The sequence below is a fragment of the Anomaloglossus baeobatrachus genome, chromosome 11 (assembly GCF_048569485.1).
Source record: "Anomaloglossus baeobatrachus isolate aAnoBae1 chromosome 11, aAnoBae1.hap1, whole genome shotgun sequence".
In the NCBI taxonomy this organism is placed as follows: Eukaryota; Metazoa; Chordata; class Amphibia; order Anura; family Aromobatidae; genus Anomaloglossus; species Anomaloglossus baeobatrachus.
Genome location: NC_134363.1, coordinates 82,504,578 through 82,527,777, shown reverse-complemented (window position 1 = coordinate 82,527,777; position 23,200 = coordinate 82,504,578). Strand labels below are relative to the sequence as shown.

The window sequence follows — 23,200 nt, the reverse complement described above, 5'->3', positions numbered from 1 at the left end:
AAACATTGTCCTAAATTTGGTACTAACATGAAGTCCAATATGTGACGAAAAATATCTCAGAATCACCGGGATCCGTTGAAGCGTTCCAGAGTGATAACCTCATGAAGTGACACTGGTCAAAATTGCAAAATTTGGTCTGGTCATTAAGGTGAAAATTAGCTCCGTCACTAAGGGGTTAAAGTCTGCTTTCTTGCAGGAGAGGAATTGTCTGTTTTGATGAGCATGGGGGTTCCCCCTCTGCAGGCCCCACTGCAAGAAAAGGGATATTCTCCCTGTTCTATTTGATTATTTGTACTTGTGTATTTCTTGTGGGGGTTTTTGGTATTTTGTTTCTCCCATTATGTACAAAAGTACCTGATATAGTGGGAGAGAGTCCGTGTGGTCTGGTCTCAGTATTTTTTATCAGGAGATTGGTATTTTTTGCAGGTTTTTTTCGCTGGCCGCAGTCAGTTCTGTCCTATCCTATCTAGATACAGGTAAAGTATCTTTGTACCGTGTTAGGCAGTAGAGATAAAAAAATTGTTTAAAAGAACTGAAGTCCTCAGTGGTTAATACCTTTTAATGGCTAACTGAATAGCTGAAAAGATGGTAATAATAGCAAGCAATATGAGACTCTTCAGCTTTTGTGTTATACTGAGCCTTATGAAGAGACCTGCGTAGTCTTGAAAGCTTGCTATTATTACCAATCATTTCAGTTAGCCATTAAAAGGTATCAACCACTGAGGACTTCAGTTCTCTTAAACAATTTTTTCTGTCCTATCTAGGAGATCGGGCCTCGCCTTTGGTAATCAATATTTCCTATCTGTGTATTAGGTTTTCTTACATCACCGTTGTCTTTATATGTTGGGGGCTTGCTATTCCTTTGGGGACTACTCTGAGGAAAGATAGGTTTCCTCATTTCTATCTGTGAAGTGTAGTAAGTTTCTCCGGCTGTGATGAGGCGTCTAGGTGTGTTAAGGAATGCTCCACGGCTACTTCTAGTGTGGTCTGACAGATAGGGGACTAAGGTCAGCTCAGGTTCCAACTACTCTTGTGTTTTTCTGCGGACTGTATTTTTGCGATCGTCCACGGTGACCAGATCATAACAGGTAAATTAAACAACCCCCAAAAAAACATTGTGGAATTTCATCGCACTTGGAAATTTATTTCCCATTTTCAAGTATAACATGGGGTGGGTAGAATGAATGGTGTCATTCAAAAGATCTTGTCCTGCAAAAAACTAACCCTCATATGGCTACACTGACAGAAAAAGAAGTTATGGCTCTTGGAAGAAAAGGAAAGAAAAAATGAAAACAAAATTTGAAGCTCACCCGGGGGTGAAAGGGTTAAATACCATTTGCATGCCTTTTGCAATTACTTGTTCAAATTAGAAAAAAGGTGTTATTTAAAATATCTTGCTATTTTCACTCCGCGTATGTGATAGCTATATGGCTCCCACTCAGTAGCAGACATATCGCCAGTGCAGTCGCACAGGGACTTGGAGATTCAGGGGGCCCTTGCTGGCTGGTTAATAATGAGGGCAATCTGACCTGTTTTCCACAGCTCCAGGCTCTGGGGAGCCCTGGCAAGATTGCTCTCATAACAGGCAGTGTGCCAGACAGGGAGCGATCCTGCAGCTCTACAGTGTAGACAGCGGAACGCAGGTGACTGTCCTCTACTCCCTGCCCGGCACTCTCTGTGACACATGTGAGCCCTGAAGTCTTCAGTACGATGCGCACACATTTGTTATTTGAAAAGTTTCTAGCAGAAAAAGCGGCGCGATGGGGGCCCGTACAGGAGAAGGAGCGGCGCGTCGGGGGCCCGTACAGGAGAGGTGAGGGGTGACTTTTTTTTGTAATAGCCTGAGGACACAATAACGAGGAGGTGAGTGGTGACTAATATTAGGGGTGTAGTAATGTAGTATATGGGGGGTATAGTTATGTAGTATATGGAAGGTGTAGTGATGTATTATATCACAGGTGTAGTATATGGGGGTGTATGATGTAGCATATGGAGGGTGTAATGATGTAGTATGTTACAGGTGTAGTATATGGGGGGTGTATGATTTAGTATATGGGGGGTGTAGTGATGTAGTATGTTACAGGTGTAGTATATGGGGGTGTAGTGATGTAGTATATTACAGGTGTAGTATATGGGGGGGGGTGTAGCGATGTAGTATATTACAGGTGTAGTATATGGGGGGGTGTAGCGATGTATATTATAGGTGTAGTATATGGGGGATGTAAGCGATGTAGTATATTACAGGTACAGTATATGGGGGGTGTAGTGTTGTAGTATACTACTAGTATAGTATATGGGGGTGTAGTGATGTAGTATATTACAGGTGGAGTATATGGGAAGGTGTAGCGATGTAGTATATTACAGGTGTAGTATATGGGGGGGTGTAGCGATGTAGTATATTACAGGTGTAGTATATTTGCGGGATGTAGCGATGTAGTATATTATAGGTGTAGAATACTACAGGTGTAGTATATGGGGGTTTAGTGATGTAGTATATTACAGGTGTAGTATATGGGGGGTGTAGCGATGTAGTATATTACAGGTGTAGTATATGGGGGGGGGTGTAGCGATGTAGTATATTATAGGTGTAGTACATTACAGGTGTAGTATATGGGGGGTGTAGTGTTGTAGTATATTACAAATGTAGTATATGGAGGGGTGTAGTGATGTAGTATATTACAGGTGTAGTATATGGGGTGTGTAGTGATGTAGTATCAAGAAAAACAGAAGGTCAGCTCACCGATTTGAAAATAAAACCAGTTGCACGAAGACTGTAGTGCCAGCGGGGAACAATACAAGAGGGAAGGAAATTCAGCAAAACTGAATCTTCATAAAAAATTAATTTATTATGCAAAAAGTTAAAATCCAAGAAAAACATGGTAAAAAAAAATAAAATGAAAAGACAGCATAGAAAAAAAACGCGTTTCGGAGTATATCCTTAATCTTTGTCTAAAGTGTGTCCGAAAATGATGGCATCTTACATTATTTCCTGTGAACCATGTGTGATGGTGTAAGCAATCGTGAACAAGGTAACATGTTTCACAATATTATATTACGATAGGTTAAGTAAATGAAAAAAAACTCATGTTGCATAAGTGGTATGTATAATGAAATGTCAAATCCTGTCAGATATTCAAGCCGGTGTAAAACTTAGTTTGTAGCAAGTAAATCCACCAGGGTTCACTATTTAATAAAGTTCGCCTGTGGTCACCACCTCAGGACTGCATGTAAACTCTCTCGATGCCATGGATTCTACATGTAGATAAATTACCATCATGTTGTTCAGAGAAGTGTTTGGATGCAGATGAGCACTTGGTAATTAATTTGTTTCTCGCATCAGATGTCTGTGTATTCGCTTTTTCAGCAGGCCAGTTGTACAGCCCACGTATTATAAAGAACAATCAGTACAGGTAATTAAATATATAACAACTAGTATTACAATTTATACAATTTAATGTTTATATGTATTATGAGTAACTGAAGAAAAAAGTTTTGAGGAATTAGCATATAAACAACAAAGGAAAATGATATGACCACAACGAAAAAAAAACCCATAGTAAGGGCATGTGCACACGTTGCGTAATTACATGCATTTACGCTGCATATTGCACTGCAGCGTAAATGCATGCGTACTGCGTCCCCTGCACAATAGATTGTGCATGATATGTGCGCATGTTGCTTTTTGAACGCAACGATTTGGGTGCTAAAACTTTGACTCAAATCCGTGCGTTCATAACAGCAGCATGTCAATTAATTTGTGCACTTAGGATGCAGCTCCCACTCTATCGATGGTGGGGGCAGCAGCCATAGCGCATGAAATCTGCTTTTTTTCTACAGAAAAACTGCATCCATTATGCAGTGTTTCTGCAGCGTTTTGAAGCGCACATGTGCTGTCAATTCGCTGCAGAATATTCAGCAGGTACGTGTGAACAAGGCCTAAAAGCCATGTTTGGGTATTTGATTTTTTATTTGAAAAAAAAAAAAAGAAAAAAACTAGGGGACAAAATAGAACCAAGAGTTAGTGCTTTTTTTTTCTAGCAATGAATTGGATTTGATTAGCTAGAATTTTGCATAATTTGAGATCCTCATGAAAAATGGGTAGATGTTCTCTAATGATATTTTTTATTTTATAAAATTGTGAGCTGACATTAGTACTGGAATTGTCTCTCCAGTAAAGGAGACAAACTCTAGCACAGCGCCACCTATTGGAAGTAGCGATCCTAAAAGTCACAAGTGGATTTTCCACAATCCTTTGCAATATGACTCAGGATATATAAGCCAGATCAGAATCCCAATTTGCAGACACGGTGTTTCGGGGTGCTTGCCCCTCGTCAGTGCAAAGTATGGGGGTGTCTGATCTGGCTCATGAGAAAGCTATGTGGGGACCACGGGGGAACACTATTCTCCTTAAGGAGACTTTGCAAGCCAGTCTGGCTGCCAGGTAAGGGGACTTATAGCTGCAATGCCCCTCTGGGAAATATTCAAATTGTCTCTCCAGTAAAGGAGACAAACTCTAGCACAGCGCCACCTATTGGAAGTAGCGATCCTAAAAGTCACAAGTGGATTTTCCACAATCCTTTGCAATATGACTCAGGATATATAAGCCAGATCAGAATCCCAATTTGCAGACACGGTGTTTCGGGGTGCTTGCCCCTCGTCAGTGCAAAGTATGGGGGTGTCTGATCTGGCTCATGAGAAAGCTATGTGGGGACCACGGGGGAACACTATTCTCCTTAAGGAGACTTTGCAAGCCAGTCTGGCTGCCAGGTAAGGGGACTTATAGCTGCAATGCCCCTCTGGGAAATATTCAAATTGTCTCTCCAGTAAAGGAGACAAACTCTAGCACAGCGCCACCTATTGGAAGTAGCGATCCTAAAAGTCACAAGTGGATTTTCCACAATCCTTTGCAATATGACTCAGGATATATAAGCCAGATCAGAATCCCAATTTGCAGACACGGTGTTTCGGGGTGCTTGCCCCTCGTCAGTGCAAAGTATGGGGGTGTCTGATCTGGCTCATGAGAAAGCTATGTGGGGACCACGGGGGAACACTATTCTCCTTAAGGAGACTTTGCAAGCCAGTCTGGCTGCCAGGTAAGGGGACTTATAGCTGCAATGCCCCTCTGGGAAATATTCAAATTGTCTCTCCAGTAAAGGAGACAAACTCTAGCACAGCGCCACCTATTGGAAGTAGCGATCCTAAAAGTCACAAGTGGATTTTCCACAATCCTTTGCAATATGACTCAGGATATATAAGCCAGATCAGAATCCCAATTTGCAGACACGGTGTTTCGGGGTGCTTGCCCCTCGTCAGTGCAAAGTATGGGGGTGTCTGATCTGGCTCATGAGAAAGCTATGTGGGGACCACGGGGGAACACTATTCTCCTTAAGGAGACTTTGCAAGCCAGTCTGGCTGCCAGGTAAGGGGACTTATAGCTGCAATGCCCCTCTGGGAAATATTCAAATTGTCTCTCCAGTAAAGGAGACAAACTCTAGCACAGCGCCACCTATTGGAAGTAGCGATCCTAAAAGTCACAAGTGGATTTTCCACAATCCTTTGCAATATGACTCAGGATATATAAGCCAGATCAGAATCCCAATTTGCAGACACGGTGTTTCGGGGTGCTTGCCCCTCGTCAGTGCAAAGTATGGGGGTGTCTGATCTGGCTCATGAGAAAGCTATGTGGGGACCACGGGGGAACACTATTCTCCTTAAGGAGACTTTGCAAGCCAGTCTGGCTGCCAGGTAAGGGGACTTATAGCTGCAATGCCCCTCTGGGAAATATTCAAATTGTCTCTCCAGTAAAGGAGACAAACTCTAGCACAGCGCCACCTATTGGAAGTAGCGATCCTAAAAGTCACAAGTGGATTTTCCACAATCCTTTGCAATATGACTCAGGATATATAAGCCAGATCAGAATCCCAATTTGCAGACACGGTGTTTCGGGGTGCTTGCCCCTCGTCAGTGCAAAGTATGGGGGTGTCTGATCTGGCTCATGAGAAAGCTATGTGGGGACCACGGGGGAACACTATTCTCCTTAAGGAGACTTTGCAAGCCAGTCTGGCTGCCAGGTAAGGGGACTTATAGCTGCAATGCCCCTCTGGGAAATATTCAAATTGTCTCTCCAGTAAAGGAGACAAACTCTAGCACAGCGCCACCTATTGGAAGTAGCGATCCTAAAAGTCACAAGTGGATTTTCCACAATCCTTTGCAATATGACTCAGGATATATAAGCCAGATCAGAATCCCAATTTGCAGACACGGTGTTTCGGGGTGCTTGCCCCTCGTCAGTGCAAAGTATGGGGGTGTCTGATCTGGCTCATGAGAAAGCTATGTGGGGACCACGGGGGAACACTATTCTCCTTAAGGAGACTTTGCAAGCCAGTCTGGCTGCCAGGTAAGGGGACTTATAGCTGCAATGCCCCTCTGGGAAATATTCAAATTGTCTCTCCAGTAAAGGAGACAAACTCTAGCACAGCGCCACCTATTGGAAGTAGCGATCCTAAAAGTCACAAGTGGATTTTCCACAATCCTTTGCAATATGACTCAGGATATATAAGCCAGATCAGAATCCCAATTTGCAGACACGGTGTTTCGGGGTGCTTGCCCCTCGTCAGTGCAAAGTATGGGGGTGTCTGATCTGGCTCATGAGAAAGCTATGTGGGGACCACGGGGGAACACTATTCTCCTTAAGGAGACTTTGCAAGCCAGTCTGGCTGCCAGGTAAGGGGACTTATAGCTGCAATGCCCCTCTGGGAAATATTCAAATTGTCTCTCCAGTAAAGGAGACAAACTCTAGCACAGCGCCACCTATTGGAAGTAGCGATCCTAAAAGTCACAAGTGGATTTTCCACAATCCTTTGCAATATGACTCAGGATATATAAGCCAGATCAGAATCCCAATTTGCAGACACGGTGTTTCGGGGTGCTTGCCCCTCGTCAGTGCAAAGTATGGGGGTGTCTGATCTGGCTCATGAGAAAGCTATGTGGGGACCACGGGGGAACACTATTCTCCTTAAGGAGACTTTGCAAGCCAGTCTGGCTGCCAGGTAAGGGGACTTATAGCAGCTTAGTACTGGAAAACATTTTTGAAGATTTTTTTTTTTTTTTTTTAAAGAGGACTCATTGTCATTTTTGTCTTTCAATAAATCTTGTTGATCCATATTATCCACAATGCTATGGGCTCGAGAAAGCATCCACTGGGGATATTTTCAGAAACTTTTGTCCAGAACGCTCCATTCTGATTTCAATCAGGTGAAGTGGTGTTTATTTTTATGCCAATTATTTCCCCAACTGGGAAATTTGTAATACGTTTCTGGTGGCAAGATCTGGCCAACAAAGTAGTGTTACCCGAAATAGTTTTTTGTAAGGGATCACATGTAAGATATTAGAAGAAAATTTTATTTGTGTAATGTCTAGAAAATTAATACATTTATCATCGAAATTACATGTAAAAGACATTCATATGAGTAGAATATAACAAAGCAAACTATTGATTTCAAAACTGTCCCTCTCCCATATCCGTAGCAGATCATCGATGAAACGAGCATACCACTTGACATGGGAGGAGAAGGGATTGAAATTCGAAAAAACAAATTCCTCTTCCCAAGCAAACATATACATATTGGCTATGGAGGGTGAAAAGCCTGCCCCCATCAAAGTGCCCCTCTTCTGAAGAAAAAAAAATGTCCATTATACTAAAAAAAAAAGAAAAAGTTATGAGAAAGCAAAAAATTAACTGACTCAAAAAGAATTGTAAAGACTCCAAGTAACTACTATGAATTTTCAAATGTCTCGCAAAGGTACCGCAAAGCAAGTCTATGAATAACAGAAGGATATAAAGAAACAACATCACAGGTAAGAAAAACACTGTTAGTTAAAGGTAAATTATCCAAAGAAGAGATGACATTCTTTGAGTCCTGGATATACGTGGGGGGTGTTCTCTGATGAGGGGCTGTAGATGGACATCCACCCATGTGCTTGGAAGTTCTCCTAAACTGCCAATGCCGGCAACAATTGGCCTCATAGGTGGAGGAAAGATCTCTTTATGGGTTTTGAATAAAGAGTAGGGCTGAGCGGATCCAGACTGTAATAGTATAATAATACTATCATACTTAATACTCTCATCTAAATGAACTTGGATTCCCTTGAAAATCCTTGTGCAAGTATGTTAGCACAGCTGAAAACAGTTTTGCTGATTAGAGAAGCTATAAAACTGACCTTCCTTTGAGCTAGTTGAGAATCTGGAGCATTACATTACATTAGATGGTTCCAATAAACTCTTAACATGGCCAGAAAGAAAACTGTCATGTGAAATCCGACAGTCTATTCTTTTTCTTAGAAATTAAGGCTATTCCATGCAAGACATTGCCAAGAAACTGAAGATTTCCTACAACGGAGTGTACTACTCCTTTCAGAGGAGACAACAAACAGGCTCTAACCAGAGTAGCAAGAGAAGTGGGAGGCCCCGCTGCACAACTGAGCAACAAGACAAGTACATTAGAGTCTCTAGTTTGAGAAATAGACCCCTCACCGGTCCTCAACTGGCAGCTAAATTAAATAGTACTCGCAAAACGCCAGTGTCAACGTCTACAGTCAAGAGGCGACCCTGGGATGCTGGCCTTCAGGGCAGAGTGGCAAAAAAAAGCCATGAGACTGGCTAATAAAAGGAAAAGATTAATATGGGCAAAAGAACACAGACATTGGACAGAGGAAGATTGGGAAAAAAAGTGTTAAAGACAAGTCAAAGTTTGAGGTGTTTGGATCACACAGAAGAATATTTGTGAGACGCAGAACTGAAAAGATGCTGGAAGAGTGCCTGACTCCATCTGTCAAGCATGGTAGGTAATGTGATGGTCTGGAGTTGCTTTGGTGCTGGTAAAGTGGGAGATTTGTACAAGGTAAAAGGGATTCTGAATAAGGAAGGCTACCATTCCATTTTGCAACGCCATGCCATACCCTGTGGACAGCGCTTGATTGGAGCCAATTGCATCCTACAACAGGACAATGACCCAAAGCACACCTCAAAATTATGCATGAACTATTTAGATAAGAAGCAGGCAGCTGGTATTCTATCTGTAATGGAGTGGCCAGCCTAGTCACCAGATCTCAACCCTATTGAGTAGTGTTGAGCGGACCCGAACTGTAAAAGTCCGGTTCCGCGCAGTTTCAGGGTCCGATCCGGGTCCGACCTGGACCCGGGAATCCGGCTGCACGATCTGGGATTTTTTTTTTCCTCTCTCTCTCTTTCGTCCCCGGATCCGCTCCCCATTGACTTACATTGGTCCGGATCGGATCCGGACTTCTTTCACAACCCGCGACGGATCCGCCGGACCCGGATTATGAGCAATCCGCTCAGCTCTACTATTGAGCTGTTGTGGGAGCAGCTTGACCGTATGGTACGCAAAAAGAGCCAATCAAGCCAATCCATCTTGTAGGAAGGGCTTCTGGAAGCATGGGGTGATATATCTCCAGATTACCTCAGCAAATTAACAGCTAGAATGCCAAAGGTCTGCAAAGCTGTAATTGCTGCAAAGGACCATTCTTTGACCAAAGCAAAGTTTGAAGGAGAAAATTATTTAAAGTAAAAATCATCATTTCTAACCTGGTCAATGTCTGGACTATATTTTCTATTCATTATGCAACTCATTTGATAAGTGTGATTTGAACTGTAGTGTACAATGGACAAATACCACTACTAGGGCTGAGCGGATCCGGACTGTAAAAGTCCGGGTCCGCGCAGTTTCAATGACCTCTAGGTGCCAGACCCAGGCGTTGGATTCTGGGTGCACGATCCAGATAAGGCAAATAAAGTAAAAATAAATAAAACAACAAATAAGCGTCAGTATCATACTTACCGAGACTGTCATGGCGGCACACTGCTTCCGGGTCGCGTTTTCACTTCCTGTACTGTGCACGCAATCACACAGCTTTCCATGTTTTCCCCGCCTACCGGCCGTCCTCTCATCTGTGATTGTCTACTAGCTGACGCGCCCCCCCAGCCTGTCAGTCTCTGCTGCGGTCATCGCTTATCGTGGCTCAGTAAAATGGCTACACTCAGAGCTGGCAGTCTTCTCTATGGCTTTTCGCTCCGAGATGTAGCAGTGCTGGATGTGTCATCGTGGGACGTCATGTGGCTTACGCCAGAGCTGGAGGGCTGTGTTTGGGGGTTTAAGTGGTGAAGGAGGGAGAGATTTGTACTTTATTTCAAATAAAGGATTTTTCTCTGTCTTGTTTATTTACAGGTTTGTGTGATGCAGGTATCTGATAGACGCCTGTGCCATCACAAACCTAGGGTTTAGTAGCAGCTGTGCGCTGTTATTAACCCCTGCTATTACCCAGATTGCCACCGCTCCAGGGCAATCGAGAAGAGCCGGTAATGCATCGGGATTGTCACATCTAATAGATGCAGCAATACCGGGCGGCTGCGGGCTGAGAATATACCAGCCCCGAGCCGGCATTATCATGGCTGGGGATGAAAACTGAGGGGAACCGCACGTCAGATTTTTTTTTTTTTTTAATTATTTAAAGAAAAGAAAAAGCCACATGCGAGGGACACCCGCGCGTCTGACATTGCAGCACAGCTGCACACTTCTGACAGCAGCGTGTTTTTAGGTACATGCACGCTCATGTTCAGAGAACGGCAGGTTGTAAAAGGAAGAAAAATTCCTGACAGCAGGTGGAAATTTGGTGCTGAAATCTGGTGCAGACGATTTCAGTACCAAATGTGCACTTCCTTTCCAGAAAACACAGCAAAAACCGTGGAAAAATAACCGCGGCAAAAAATGCGTCAAAACACCGCAGTTTTTTGCCAGGAGGTGTAGATTGGATGCAGGAATATGGTGTAAAAATTTCAGCACCAAATCTGCATCTCTTGGCCAAAAAAAATGCGATTTTTCTGCTAGGAGATGCAGGTCTGTGAACTCAGTGACCTCCACCTGAGGTAAGGTTACCTGCGATCACAGATGAAGGACCGTGGGAACCTCCAGCTGTGACCGCAAATGACCTGAGTGACGACACCGCTCAATGCGCAGCTCATTCATTCTCTGGAGATTCATTCTCAGAGAGCGGTCGGTCGTGCCTCTCTGTGATATTCAGATTGAGCAGAGCTGACGCAGTGTGGGACCTCTTGTGGATTATGTCGGAGCTGCAGGGTGTTTGGGGTTAATAAAGTGGTGAAGGAGGGGGTATTTGTATTTTATTCCAAATAAAGGATTTTTCTGTGCCATATTTATAGGTTTGTGTGATGCAGGTATCTGATAGATGCCGTTGCCATCACAACCCAGGGTTTAGTAGCAGCTGTGCGCTGTTATTAACCCCTGCTATTACCCCGATTGGCACCGCATCACGCCACCGTGAAGAGCCGGTATCGCACCAGGATTGTCACCTCTAATAGCTGCGGCAATACCGGGCGGCTGCGGGATGGAATACCAGCCCCCAGTCGGCGTTATCTTGGCTGGGGATGAAAATTAGGGGGAACCGCACGCCGGTTTTTTTTTTAACTATTTAAATAAAAAATATCCACATGCGGTTTCACCGGAATCACACATGCGAGGGACTCGCGCGAGTCTGCCATAGCATCACCCGGCAAAGCCTCGCATGTGTGACTGGATACACAGCACAGGTACAGCCAGACAGCTGGGGCTGCAGCCGCGAGCTATATCTGTGCTGCCGATTTGTTTATTTTTTACCACCATGCTGACCGGCAGACACTTGCATTACTTTCCCCGCCCACCGGCCATCCTAGCAACTGTGATTGGTTGCAGTCAGCTGCCACTCAGGGTGGTGGCGCGTCTAGCCACAACCAATTACACGCGCTGATAGCCGGGGAAAACAATGAATATTGAATTGTCGGCTCCGGAAGGGAATAGCGTGACCCGGAAGGAGTGTGCCGCCGTGACAGCGCCTCGGTGAGTATGCCGCGCTCGCTCCTACCCCCTTATCCCCTCCACAAAAGTCTTTAACCCCTTCACGACCATGGACGGATCTTTCCGTCATGGATCGTGTCCCGGTAAGCCCCGCCGCCCCCTGCCGCGGGCAGGCGGCGTGGATCGGCACACATAGCTGTTTTCAACAGCTGACATGTGTGCCTACATGTTCCGAGTGGAATCGCATTCCACCCGGAACATTAACCGCTTAGATCTCGCTGCCAAAGTCTGGCAGCGAGATCTATATGCGCGCGGCCATGTTTTTTACTTACCGCCGTCCCCTTCGGACGTCACGTGAGTGATCACGTGACGTTCGGTGGTTGCCATCATAGCACAGGGTCATGTGATGACGCCTGCTGGTACGAAGTTTCACTTTCATTCTTCATCGGCACGGAGCAGAGGAAAAAAGAAAGTGACTATTTCTGCTATTTACAGCGGTATAGCTGTGATCAGCAGATAGCGATCAGCAATCGGATTGCTGATCGCTATAGCCCCCTAGGGGGACTAGTAAAATAAAATAAAAAAAGTAAAAAAAAAGTTTTAAAAAATTTAAAAAAAACAAAAAACCTAAAAGTTCAAATCACCACCCTTTCCCCCCATTGAAAATTAAAGGGTTAAAAAATAAATAAATATACACATATTTGGTATCGCCGCGTTCAGAAATGTCCGATCTATCAAAATATAAAATCAATTAATCTGATTGGTAAACGGCGAAGTGGCAAAAAAATTCCAAGCCCCAAAATTACGTTTTTTGGTCGCCGCAAGTTTTACGCAAAATGCAATAACAGGCGATCAAAACGTAGCATCTGCGCAAAAATGCTACCATTAGAAACATCAGCTCGAGACGCAAAGAAGGGAATTTTGTTTACTTACCGTAAATTCCTTTTCTTCTAGCTCCAATTGGGAGACCCAGACAATTGGGTGTATAGCTACTGCCTCCGGAGGCCGCACAAAGTACTACACTTAAAAGTGTAAGGCCCCTCCCCTTCTGGCTATACACCCCCCCGTGGGAGCACGGGTCCCTCAGTTTTAGTGCAAAAGCAAGAAGGAGGAAAGCCAATAACTGTTTCAAAAACAAATTCAATCCGATAAACAATATCGGAGAACGTAACTTATCAACATGAACAACATGTGCACCCGAAAAACAAATACCCTAAGAAAAAACAGGGCGGGTGCTGGGTCTCCCAATTGGAGCTAGAAGAAAAGGAATTTACGGTAAGTAAACAAAATTCCCTTCTTCTTTTTCGCTCCTAATTGGGAGACCCAGACAATTGGGACGTCCAAAAGCAGTCCCTGGGTGGGTAAAAGAATACCTCGTGATCGGGCTGTCAGGCAGCCCTTTCTTACAGGTGGGCCACCGCCGCCTGCAGGACTTGTCTACCTAGGCTGGCATCCGCCGAAGCGTAGGTATGCACCTGATAATGCTTGGTAAAAGTGTGCAGACTCGACCAGGTAGCCGCCTGGCACACCTGCTGAGCCGTAGCCTGATGCCGTAATGCCCAGGACGCACCCACGGCTCTGGTAGAATGGGCCTTCAGTCCAGAAGGAGTCGGAAGCCCAGCAGAACGGTAGGCGTGAAGAATTGGTTCCTTGATCCACCGCGCAAGGGTGGATTTGGAAGCTTGCGACCCTTTATGCTGACCAGCGACCAGGATAAAGAGTGCATCCGAACGGCGCAGAGGCGCCGTGCGGGAAATGTAGATCCTGAGTGCTCTCACCAGGTCCAACAGATGCAAACCCTTTTCAAATTGGTGAACTGGATGCGGACACAAAGATGGTAAAGTGATATCCTGATTGAGATGAAAGGAAGATACCACCTTGGGAAGAAACTCTGGAATTGGACGCAGTACTACCTTGTCTTGGTGAAACACCAGGAAGGGAGATTTGCAAGATAACGCCGCCAGCTCTGACACTCTCCGAAGAGACGTGACCGCCACCAGAAAAGCCACTTTCTGTGAAAGCCGAGAAAAGGAAATCTCCTTCATAGGCTCGAAAGGTGGCTTCTGGAGAGCAATTAGAACCTTGTTCAGATCCCAGGGTTCCAATGGCCGCTTGTAAGGGGGAACGATATGACAAACCCCTTGCAGGAACGTGCGTACCTTAGGAAGTCGCGCCAGGCGCTTCTGAAAGAATACGGATAGCGCAGAGACTTGTCCTTTAAGGGAGCTAAGCGACAAACCTTTTTCCAACCCAGACTGCAGGAAGGAAAGAAAAATAGGCAATGCAAATGGCCAGGGAGAAACTCCCTGAGCAGAGCACCAAGATAAGAATATCTTCCACGTTCTGTGGTAGATCTTGGCGGAGGATGGTTTCCTAGCCTGTCTCATGGTGGCAACAACATCATGAGATAAACCTGAGGTCCCTAGGATCCAGGACTCAATGGCCACACAGTCAGGTTCAGGGCCGCAGAATTCAGATGGAAAAACGGCCCTTGAGACAGCAAGTCTGGACGGCCTGGTAGCGCCCACGGTTGTCCTACCGTGAGATGCCACAGATCCGGGTACCACGACCTCCTTGGCCAGTCTGGAGCGACGAGAATGGTGCAACGGCAGTCGGACCTGATTTTGCGGAGCACTCTGGGCAACAATGCCAGAGGTGGGAACACATAAGGTAGTCGGAACTGCGACCAATCCTGAACTAAGGCGTCTGCCGCCAGAGCTCGGTGATCGTGAGACCGTGCCATGAAAACCGGGATCTTGTTGTTGTGCCGTGATGCCATCAGGTCGACGTCCGGCATCCCCCAGCGGCGACAGATCTCCTGAAACACGTCCGGGTGAAGGGACCATTCCCCTGCGTCCATGCCCTGGCGACTGAGAAAGTCTGCTTCCCAGTTTTCCACGCCTGGGATGTGAACTGCGGATATGGTGGATGCTGTGTTTTCCACCCACGTCAGAATCCGCCGGACTTCTTGAAAGGCTTGCCGACTGCGTGTTCCCCCTTGGTGGTTGATGTACGCCACCGCTGTGGAATTGTCCGACTGAATCCGGATCTGCTTGCCCTCCAGCCACTGTTGGAAGGCTCGCAGAGCAAGATAGACTGCTCTGATTTCCAGAACATTGATCTGAAGGGTGGACTCTCTCTGAGTCCACGTACCCTGAGCCCTGTGGTGAAGAAACACTGCTCCCCACCCTGATAGGCTCGCATCTGTCGTGACCACCGCCCAGGATGGGGGTAGGAACGACTTTCCTTTTGACAATGAGGTGGGAAGAAGCCACCATCGGAGAGAGTCCTTGGCTGCCTGAGAGAGGGAGACATCCCTGTCGAGGGACGTCGACTTCCCGTCCCATTGGCGGAGAATGTCCCATTGTAGAGGGCGCAGATGAAACTGCGCGAAAGGGACTGCTTCCATTGCTGCCACCATCTTCCCTAGGAAATGCATGAGGCGCCTCAAGGAGTGGGACTGGTTCTGCAGGAGAGATTGCACCCCTGTCTGCAGAGAGCACTGCTTGTCCAGTGGAAGCTTCACTATCGCTGAGAGAGTATGAAACTCCATGCCAAGATATGTTAGTGATTGGGTCGGGGTTAGATTTGACTTTGAAAAGTTGATAATCCACCCGAAACTCTGGAGAGTCTTCAGTGCCACGTCCAGACTGTGTTGGCATGCCTCGTGAGAGGGTGCCTTTATAAGTAGATCGTCCAAATACGGGATCACGGAGTGACCCTGCGAGTGCAGGACAGCTACTACTGCTGCCATGACCTTGGTGAAGACCCGAGGGGCTGTTGCCAGCCCGAAAGGTAACGCTACGAACTGCAGGTGTTCGCTTTCTATAACGAAGCGTAGAAAACGCTGATGCTCTGGCGCAATCGGCACGTGAAGATAAGCATCTTTGATGTCTATTGATGCTAAGAAATCTCCTTGAGACATTGAGGCTATGACGGAGCGTAGAGATTCCATCCGGAACCTCCTGGTTTTTACGTGTTTGTTGAGCAACTTTAGATCCAGGACGGGCCGAAAGGACCCGTCCTTCTTTGGCACCACAAACAGATTGGAGTAAAAACCGTGACCTTGTTCCTGAAGAGGAACGGAAGTCACCACTCCTTCCGCCTTTAGAGCGGCCACCGCCTGCAGCAGAGCATCGGCTCGGTCGGGCGGTGGGGAAGTTCTGAAGAAACGAGTTGGAGGACGAGAGCTGAACTCTATCCTGTACCCGTGAGACAGAATGTCCCTCACCCAACGGTCTTTGACCTGTGACAGCCAAATGTCGCCAAAGCGGGAGAGCCTGCCACCGACCGAGGATGCGGAGAGAGGAGGCTGAAAGTCATGAGGAAGCCGTCTTGGTAACGGTTCTTCCTGCTGTCTTTTTTGGGCGTGACTGAGTCCGCCAAGAATCTGAGCCTCTCTGATCCTTTTGAGTCCTTTTGGACGAGGAGAATTGGGACCTGCCTGAGCCTCGAAAGGACCGAAAACCAGACTGACCCCTCCTTTGTTGGGGCTTGTTTTGTCTGTGTTGAGGTAAGGATGAGTCCTTACCCTTGGAGTGTTTAATGATTTCATCCAAACGCTCCCCAAACAATCGGTCACGAGAAAAAGGCAAACTGGTTAAGCACTTCTTGGAAGCAGAATCTGCCTTCCATTCTCTCAACCACAGGGCTCTGCGCAAAACCACGGAGTTGGCTGACGCCACCGCCGTACGGCTCGTAGAGTCCAGGACAGCATTAATCGCGTAAGACGCGAATGCAGACATTTGAGAGGTCAATGGTGCCACCTGCGGGGCAGATGTACGTGTGACCGAGTCGACTTGTATAAGCCCAGCTGAAATGGCTTGGAGTGCCCATACGGCTGCAAAAGCTGGCGCCAACGACGCTCCAATAGCTTCATAGATGGATTTCAGCCAGAGCTCCATCTGCCTGTCAGTGGCATCTTTAAGTGCCGCTCCATCTTCTACTGCAACTAAAGATCTAGCTGCAAGCCTGGAGATTGGAGGGTCCACCTTGGGACACTGGGTCCAACCCTTGACCACGTCAGGGGGAAAAGGATAGCGTGTATCTTTAAGCCGTTTAGAAAACCGCTTCTCAGGATAAGCGTGGTGTTTCTGGATTGCATCTCTAAAGTCAGAGTGGTCCAGAAAAGTGCTTAATTTACGCTTGGGATATCTGAAATGGAATTTCTCCTGCTGTGAAGCTGCCTCCTCCGCAGGAGGAGCTGGCGGGGAAATATCTAACATCCTATTGATGGACGCTATAAGATCATTCACTATGGCGTCACCATCCGGTGTATCCAGATTGAGAGCGGTCCCAGGATCAGAATCTTGATCAGTTACATCCGCCTCATCACCCATAGATTCGTCCCGCTGGGATCCTGACCAGTGAGACGAAGTTGAGGGCCCCTCATAACGAGCCCGCTTAGGTTGTCTGGGACTGTTGTCTGAGTCAGAATCGTCACCCTGGGGTGCATGTGACACCCCCGGAGCTTGGAAGTGTTCCAGCTGAGGGGGACCAGGGAGCAATGATGCCACAGTGTCCATGGTCTGAGTTACTGGTCTAGACTGCAATGTTTCAAGAATCTTTGACATGGTCATAGACAATCTGTCAGCAAAAGCTGCAAACTCCGTTCCTGTCACCTGGACAGCATTCACAGGTGGTACACTCTGGGTCACGTCCAGCAGAGGCCCCGGCTGTGCAAGTTGCACAGGGGCCGAGCACTGCACACAATGGGGGTCAGTGGAACCTGCCGGTAGAGCAGCCCCACATGCGGTACAGGCAGCATATAATGTCTGTGCCCTGGCACCCTTGCGTTTTGCGGACGACATGCTGTTGCCTCCTTGTAATCTAGGAGGGTATATAGCCGAGAATCACCAGCGACCGTACAGTACAAAGTATTTGCAAACACAAAATACTCAGTATACAAACGGCACAAGTGGGGGTGAGCCCTTGAGGGCTGCTTACCGCCCGCTGAACAGCGGGTATGAGGCCGTAGAATCCCGTGTCTGGGTCTCCCCGTCTCCCCTCTGCAGCTCAGCGTGCAGGCAGGAATGGCTGCCGGCGTTCTGTGAAGAGGGGCGGACCGTGGGCGTGCCACAAACAAAGTGCGGGAAACTGCGTCCTACTGTGCCTGGTGTGAGGGCTGGAGTATGTAAAAAAGACTCCAGCCCTCAGCGCTGATGCTCTGTACAGCGTCCCGCCCTCCTCCTGACTGGCAGGTGCGGAGGCGGGAACGAACGAACTAGGCCGCAAAAGCCGGGGACTGTAGTAATAAGCGCGGCCGTGATATATGCACGGTCAGCGCGGAAGTCCCCGGCGCACCACAAGTCCCAGCCGCGTCGCAGTCCCAGCGGCCGGCGCGACCGTTCTCCCTGAGTCTACCCACTCAGCTAAGCTGAAGTGAGGAAATGGCACAAGCGCAGCAGCGCTGTTGTCCCCGGCGCACTAACACACCCAGCAATGCTGCGGTGTGCGCGCGTATGCACGGGGACACAAAGTACCTTGACGGAGCAGGGCCATGTCCCTGACGATACTCAGCTCCATATCCAGCGGCTTCTCCAGGGGCTGCGGATGGAGCACGGTCTCAGTGCCTGGAGACCGGTAAAATCCCACTTCGCCCAGAGCCCTAATGGGGATGGGGAAGGAATCAGCATGTGGGCTCCAGCCTCCGTACCCGCAATGGGTACCTCAACCTTAACAAGCACCACCGACAGAAAGTGGGGTGAGAAGGGAGCATGCTGGGGGCCCTGTATGGGCCCTCTTTTCTTCCATCCGACATAGTCAGCAGCTGCTGCTGACTAAATAATGGAGCTATGCGTGCGTGTCTGACCTCCTTCGCACAAAGCAAAAACTGAGGGACCCGTGCTCCCACGGGGGGGTGTATAGCCAGAAGGGGAGGGGCCTTACACTTTTAAGTGTAGTACTTTGTGCGGCCTCCGGAGGCAGTAGCTATACACCCAATTGTCTGGGTCTCCCAATTAGGAGCGAAAAAGAAAAATAAGCAGTCACTGAGCCATAGATCCCAAAAAATAAGAACGCTACGTGTTTCGGAAAATGGCGCAAAACGTGCGCCACTTTTATTGGACAAACTTGTGAATTTTTTTTAACCCCTTAGATACAAGTAAATCTATTCATGTTTGGTGTCTACAAACTCGCACCGACCTCAAGCATCATACCTACACATCAGTTTTACCATATAGTGAACACCGTGAATAAAACATCCCAAAAACTATTGTGCCATCACACTTTTTTTGCAATTTTTCCACACTTGGAATTTTTTTGCTGCTTTCCAGTACACCATATGGTAAAACTTATGGTTTCATTTAAAAGTACAACTTGTCCCGCAAAAAACAAGCCTTCATATGGCAAGATTGAAGGAAAAATAAAAAAGTTACGGCTCTCGGAAGAAGGGGAGCAAAAAACAAAAACGCAAAAACGGAAAGTGCCCCGGGGCTGAAGGGGTTAACCTCAGGATTCCGGTCCCCATTGACTTATATGGGCACCGGATTCCGGAGCAGATCGGACTCTTTAAAATCTGGCAGTGATCCGCCGGTACCGGATTTTTGGCGGTTCGATCAGCTCTAACCACTACATCATGACTGGACCACATATTACCACTACAGTGACTGAATAATGCAATACTGATTATAATTAGAAACCAAAATACTAATTACACTAAATATTACCACCATGTGTGTGTCTGACTTACTAGGTACATTTCTAGGTGAAGTCATTCATCTTTCCTTTTCCTCTTCATCCAGAGCAGACTGCTATCACTTCTTCCAGCCAGGACTCATCTCTGCAGAAAGTAACACACATACATTTATAACTATCACTTCTAGAACACAGTCTCCAATTTTTCCCTAACTTCACACTATGCTGCATCAGGTAAAGAAAAAAGCGACATAGTGGCGCCTTGCACAATAAGGGTACTTTTCCACGATCAAGACAAGCTGCGTTCTAGAGGCAGCGTGTCTTCTCTTGTAGAGATGAGTGTTCTCTGTAGGAAAATGCAGCGTTTGTGCCCACAATCAGGGTTCTGAGTGCAGCGGATTTTCGCTGTCTTCTTCTGCCAAAAACACTCAATTTCTGCTTCCAGAGACATAACGTGCTGCATCTAAAATGCTGCTAATCCTGATCGTGGGAATGTACCCTAAAGGGTACTTTACACGCTGCGATCTCGTTAGCGAGCGTACCCGCCCCCGTCAGTTGTGCGTCACGGGCACATCGCTGCCCATGGCGCACAACATCGCTAGGAACAGTCACACATACCTGCCTAGCAACGTTGCTGTGACCGGCGAACCGCCTCCTTTCTAAGGGGGCGGTTCGTTTGGCGTCATAGCGACGTCACTAAGTGGCCATCCAATAGAAGCGGAGGGGCGGAGATGAGCAGGACATTACATCCCGCCCACCTCCTTCTTTCCCAATTGCCGGCGGCCGCAGGTAAGGAGATGTTTCTCGTTCCTGCGGTGTCACACATAGCGATGTGTGCTGCCGCAGGAAACGAGGAACAACCTCGTTACTGCACATACGATTTTTGGTAAACGACCTCTCCAAAAACAATCGATTTTTACCTCTTCTGCGATCGTTGAAGGTCGCTCGTACGTGTCACATGCTGCGATGTCGCTAACGACGCCGGATGTGCGTCACAAACACAGTGACCCCGACGATATATTGTTAGCGATGTCGCAGCGTGTAAATGGCCCTTTAGGCTATGTTCAAATATTACGTTTTTTTTACGTACATTAAAAGCTGCTTTATCAGAACCAGCAAAAGCTATCACATCAGAAATATTAAAAATTGGAAAACTGCAGCATTTCAATAATTTCAGTGTTTTTTCACCATAGAAAGCAATGTGTGCAAAAACGCTGCAAATAATGGAACCATGCGTTTTTATTAAATTAATTAAATGTGTACTTTGTGTATAAACAACACAATGTGCGCCAAAAATCCAGCATAAAAAAACAGCAAAACCTACTTTTTGTATGCAGTTTCTTTACTGCCAAAAAAACTTTTTGCCTGCAGAGAAAAAAAAAACCCTTATAAAAAAAAAATATGAATGTAAATATAGCCTAGCAGAACCTCTTTTGTCGTCCCGTCCCCCCTCCGCCATGGAAAACGGTACCCTCAAAGTAAGAGCTCACTCATCCAATGGAACAGAAGTCAGCAGCACTCACCATAACAAACAAGTCCTTTATTAAATCTTTATAAAAGCAATTGCCACACTGGAGTAGCGGGTGAAGGGAGAGAGGGATGAACAGGTGAGAGCTGAGACAAGGGCCATTTTACAACGTCGCCTCAGTTCTTACACCTGTTCATCCCTCTCTCTCTTCACCCAAGGGAGAGAGGCTCTCCATACAAGGGGCCCTACCCAATGTCACTGGGGACAATGTCCTGCAGAACAGACACCAGGTGCCCCATTCAATGTCACTGGTGACAATGTCCTGCACCACCAGGGGCCCTGCCCAATGTCACTGAGTACAATGTCCTTTCTAATAGACAACAGGGGCCCTGCCCAATGTCACTGAGTACAATGTCCTTTCTAATAGACAACAGGGGCCCTGCCCAATGTCACTGAGTACAATGACCTTTCTAATAGACAACAGGGGCTCTGCCCAATTTCACTGAGGACAGTGTCCATTCACCACAGACATCAAGAACCCTGCCTAATGTCACTGAGGACAATCTCCTGCACCACAGACACCAGGGGCCCTGCTCAATGTCACTGTGGACATTGTCCTGCACCACAGACACCAGGGGCCCTGCTCAATGTCACTGTGGACATTGTCCTGCACCACAGACACCAGGGGCCCTGCCCAGTGTCACTGGACACAATGTCCTGCACCACAAACACCAGGGGCCGATCATTGAGGCCATAACCACGAACAGTGCAGCCGTCACATGGCAGCCATGTCATCCATACGTTTATTCGGTGGACACTTTGTGGATGCTTTCTCCAATCTCTAAGGGTACTTTCACACTTGCGTTGGATGGCTTCCGTTGCTATCCGCAGCCTTGAGGAATTATGGTAACCGTTGCAGGAAACCGTTATATTCCTCATAGACTTCTATTAGCTACGGATAGCAACGGATGGTCTTGCATTGCATCCGCCCCGCGGGGCATCAGTTGTTTTGACGCTGACCGTCAGTGACAGTCAGGCGGATGGAACACTGCATGTAGCGTTTTTCTGCACTTGGCGGAGTGTCAAAAAAACGCAACCTGCAGGATTCCGTTGGCGTCCGTTGTTTTTATAATGGACGCCTATGGTGGCGGATTCCGTTAGAATTCGTCATTTTGACGGATTCCGTTAACGCATCTCTCTTTACACAACTGCGCATGCTCAGATGTGTAAAGTCAAGGAAAAAACCTATAACGGATTGCGTTATTTTGTACGATCCGTAGCATCCGTTGTGCCACTATATGCAACGCATCCGTTGCATGCGTCACACAACGCAATGCTACGGATCCCGTCCAACGCAAGTGTGAAACTAGCCTTACTGGCCAGCTCTGAATGTCACTTACTTCAGTTCTGCTTCGTAGAGGGCTCTGTGCCGCCCTTCCCTCCCCCAGTGTCCCTGCCGCCCCCACCCCCTCAGACGGCTACCGAGTCATCTACTCTCCAAGCAGCCGTTAGCTTCTCTTCAGACGGATGCTGGGTACGGCACTTCTGTCCCCCTCTTCTTATCAGGTGGTTACAGGATGGACTCTGCACGGAAACCTCTATTCCATTAAAAAAAACAAAAACACATACTTCGTCTACGAGTGAGAAACACCAGAAACTGTTTTTGTTGTTTTTTTTTCTTTTTACTGCTTCCGGGTTTGCGCTGCAAGGTCGGCGTTAGCGCATGCTCAATGATGGCTAAGGAAGACAAGCAGACATCTGACGGTAGAGGCTAGATCGGAGTTGATTTTTTGAGGGGGAGGAGTGATTTCATGAAATCATGATGTCACCGGAAGGGGCGGGGCCTCCTCAGTGCCGTGCAGATCTGTGGGCGGGAGGCGGCAGTGCCCGGGCTCCTCAGTGCAGAGCGGACGGATCCTGACCCTGAGGTGGAGAAGATTCAGCTTTTCCTCATTAGTTATAGTTCTGGGGGTCTCAGACTGTATGTTGGGGGCACAGAGCAGTGTCTCCTGTCACTACTGGGGGCTGCAGCTCGTGTATATCTCAGGGAATGTACTGAAGCTGCAGCACTGTGCTGTGGAGGCTTCAATAAGGTAAGTGGCTTACGAAGGGGGGGTTACACGGAGCAGGGGGTAATGCTGTGGAGGTTTTATAAGGAATGTGGGGGTTACTCTAGGCAGGAGGCGACGCTGCATGTTTGGGGGGGCTTGCAGGAGGCAATGTGGAACGT

General features: G+C 47.2%; 1 protein-coding gene across 3 annotated transcripts in view; it reads right to left on the bottom strand.

The window, feature by feature from the left end:
• The window catches only part of ZNF865 (zinc finger protein 865), a 47,767-nt gene extending 25,009 nt beyond the window's left edge, over positions 1-22,758 (bottom strand). The window contains exons 1-2 of one of the 3 annotated variants that reach the window (XM_075327580.1): positions 22,453-22,758; positions 19,558-19,647 (exon numbers count right to left, since the gene is read on the bottom strand). The gene's annotated coding sequence lies outside the window, so the exon portion shown is untranslated. The other 2 variants (XM_075327582.1, XM_075327581.1) reach the window with 2 other exon arrangements.
• Between the last annotated feature and the right edge of the window lie 442 nt (positions 22,759-23,200).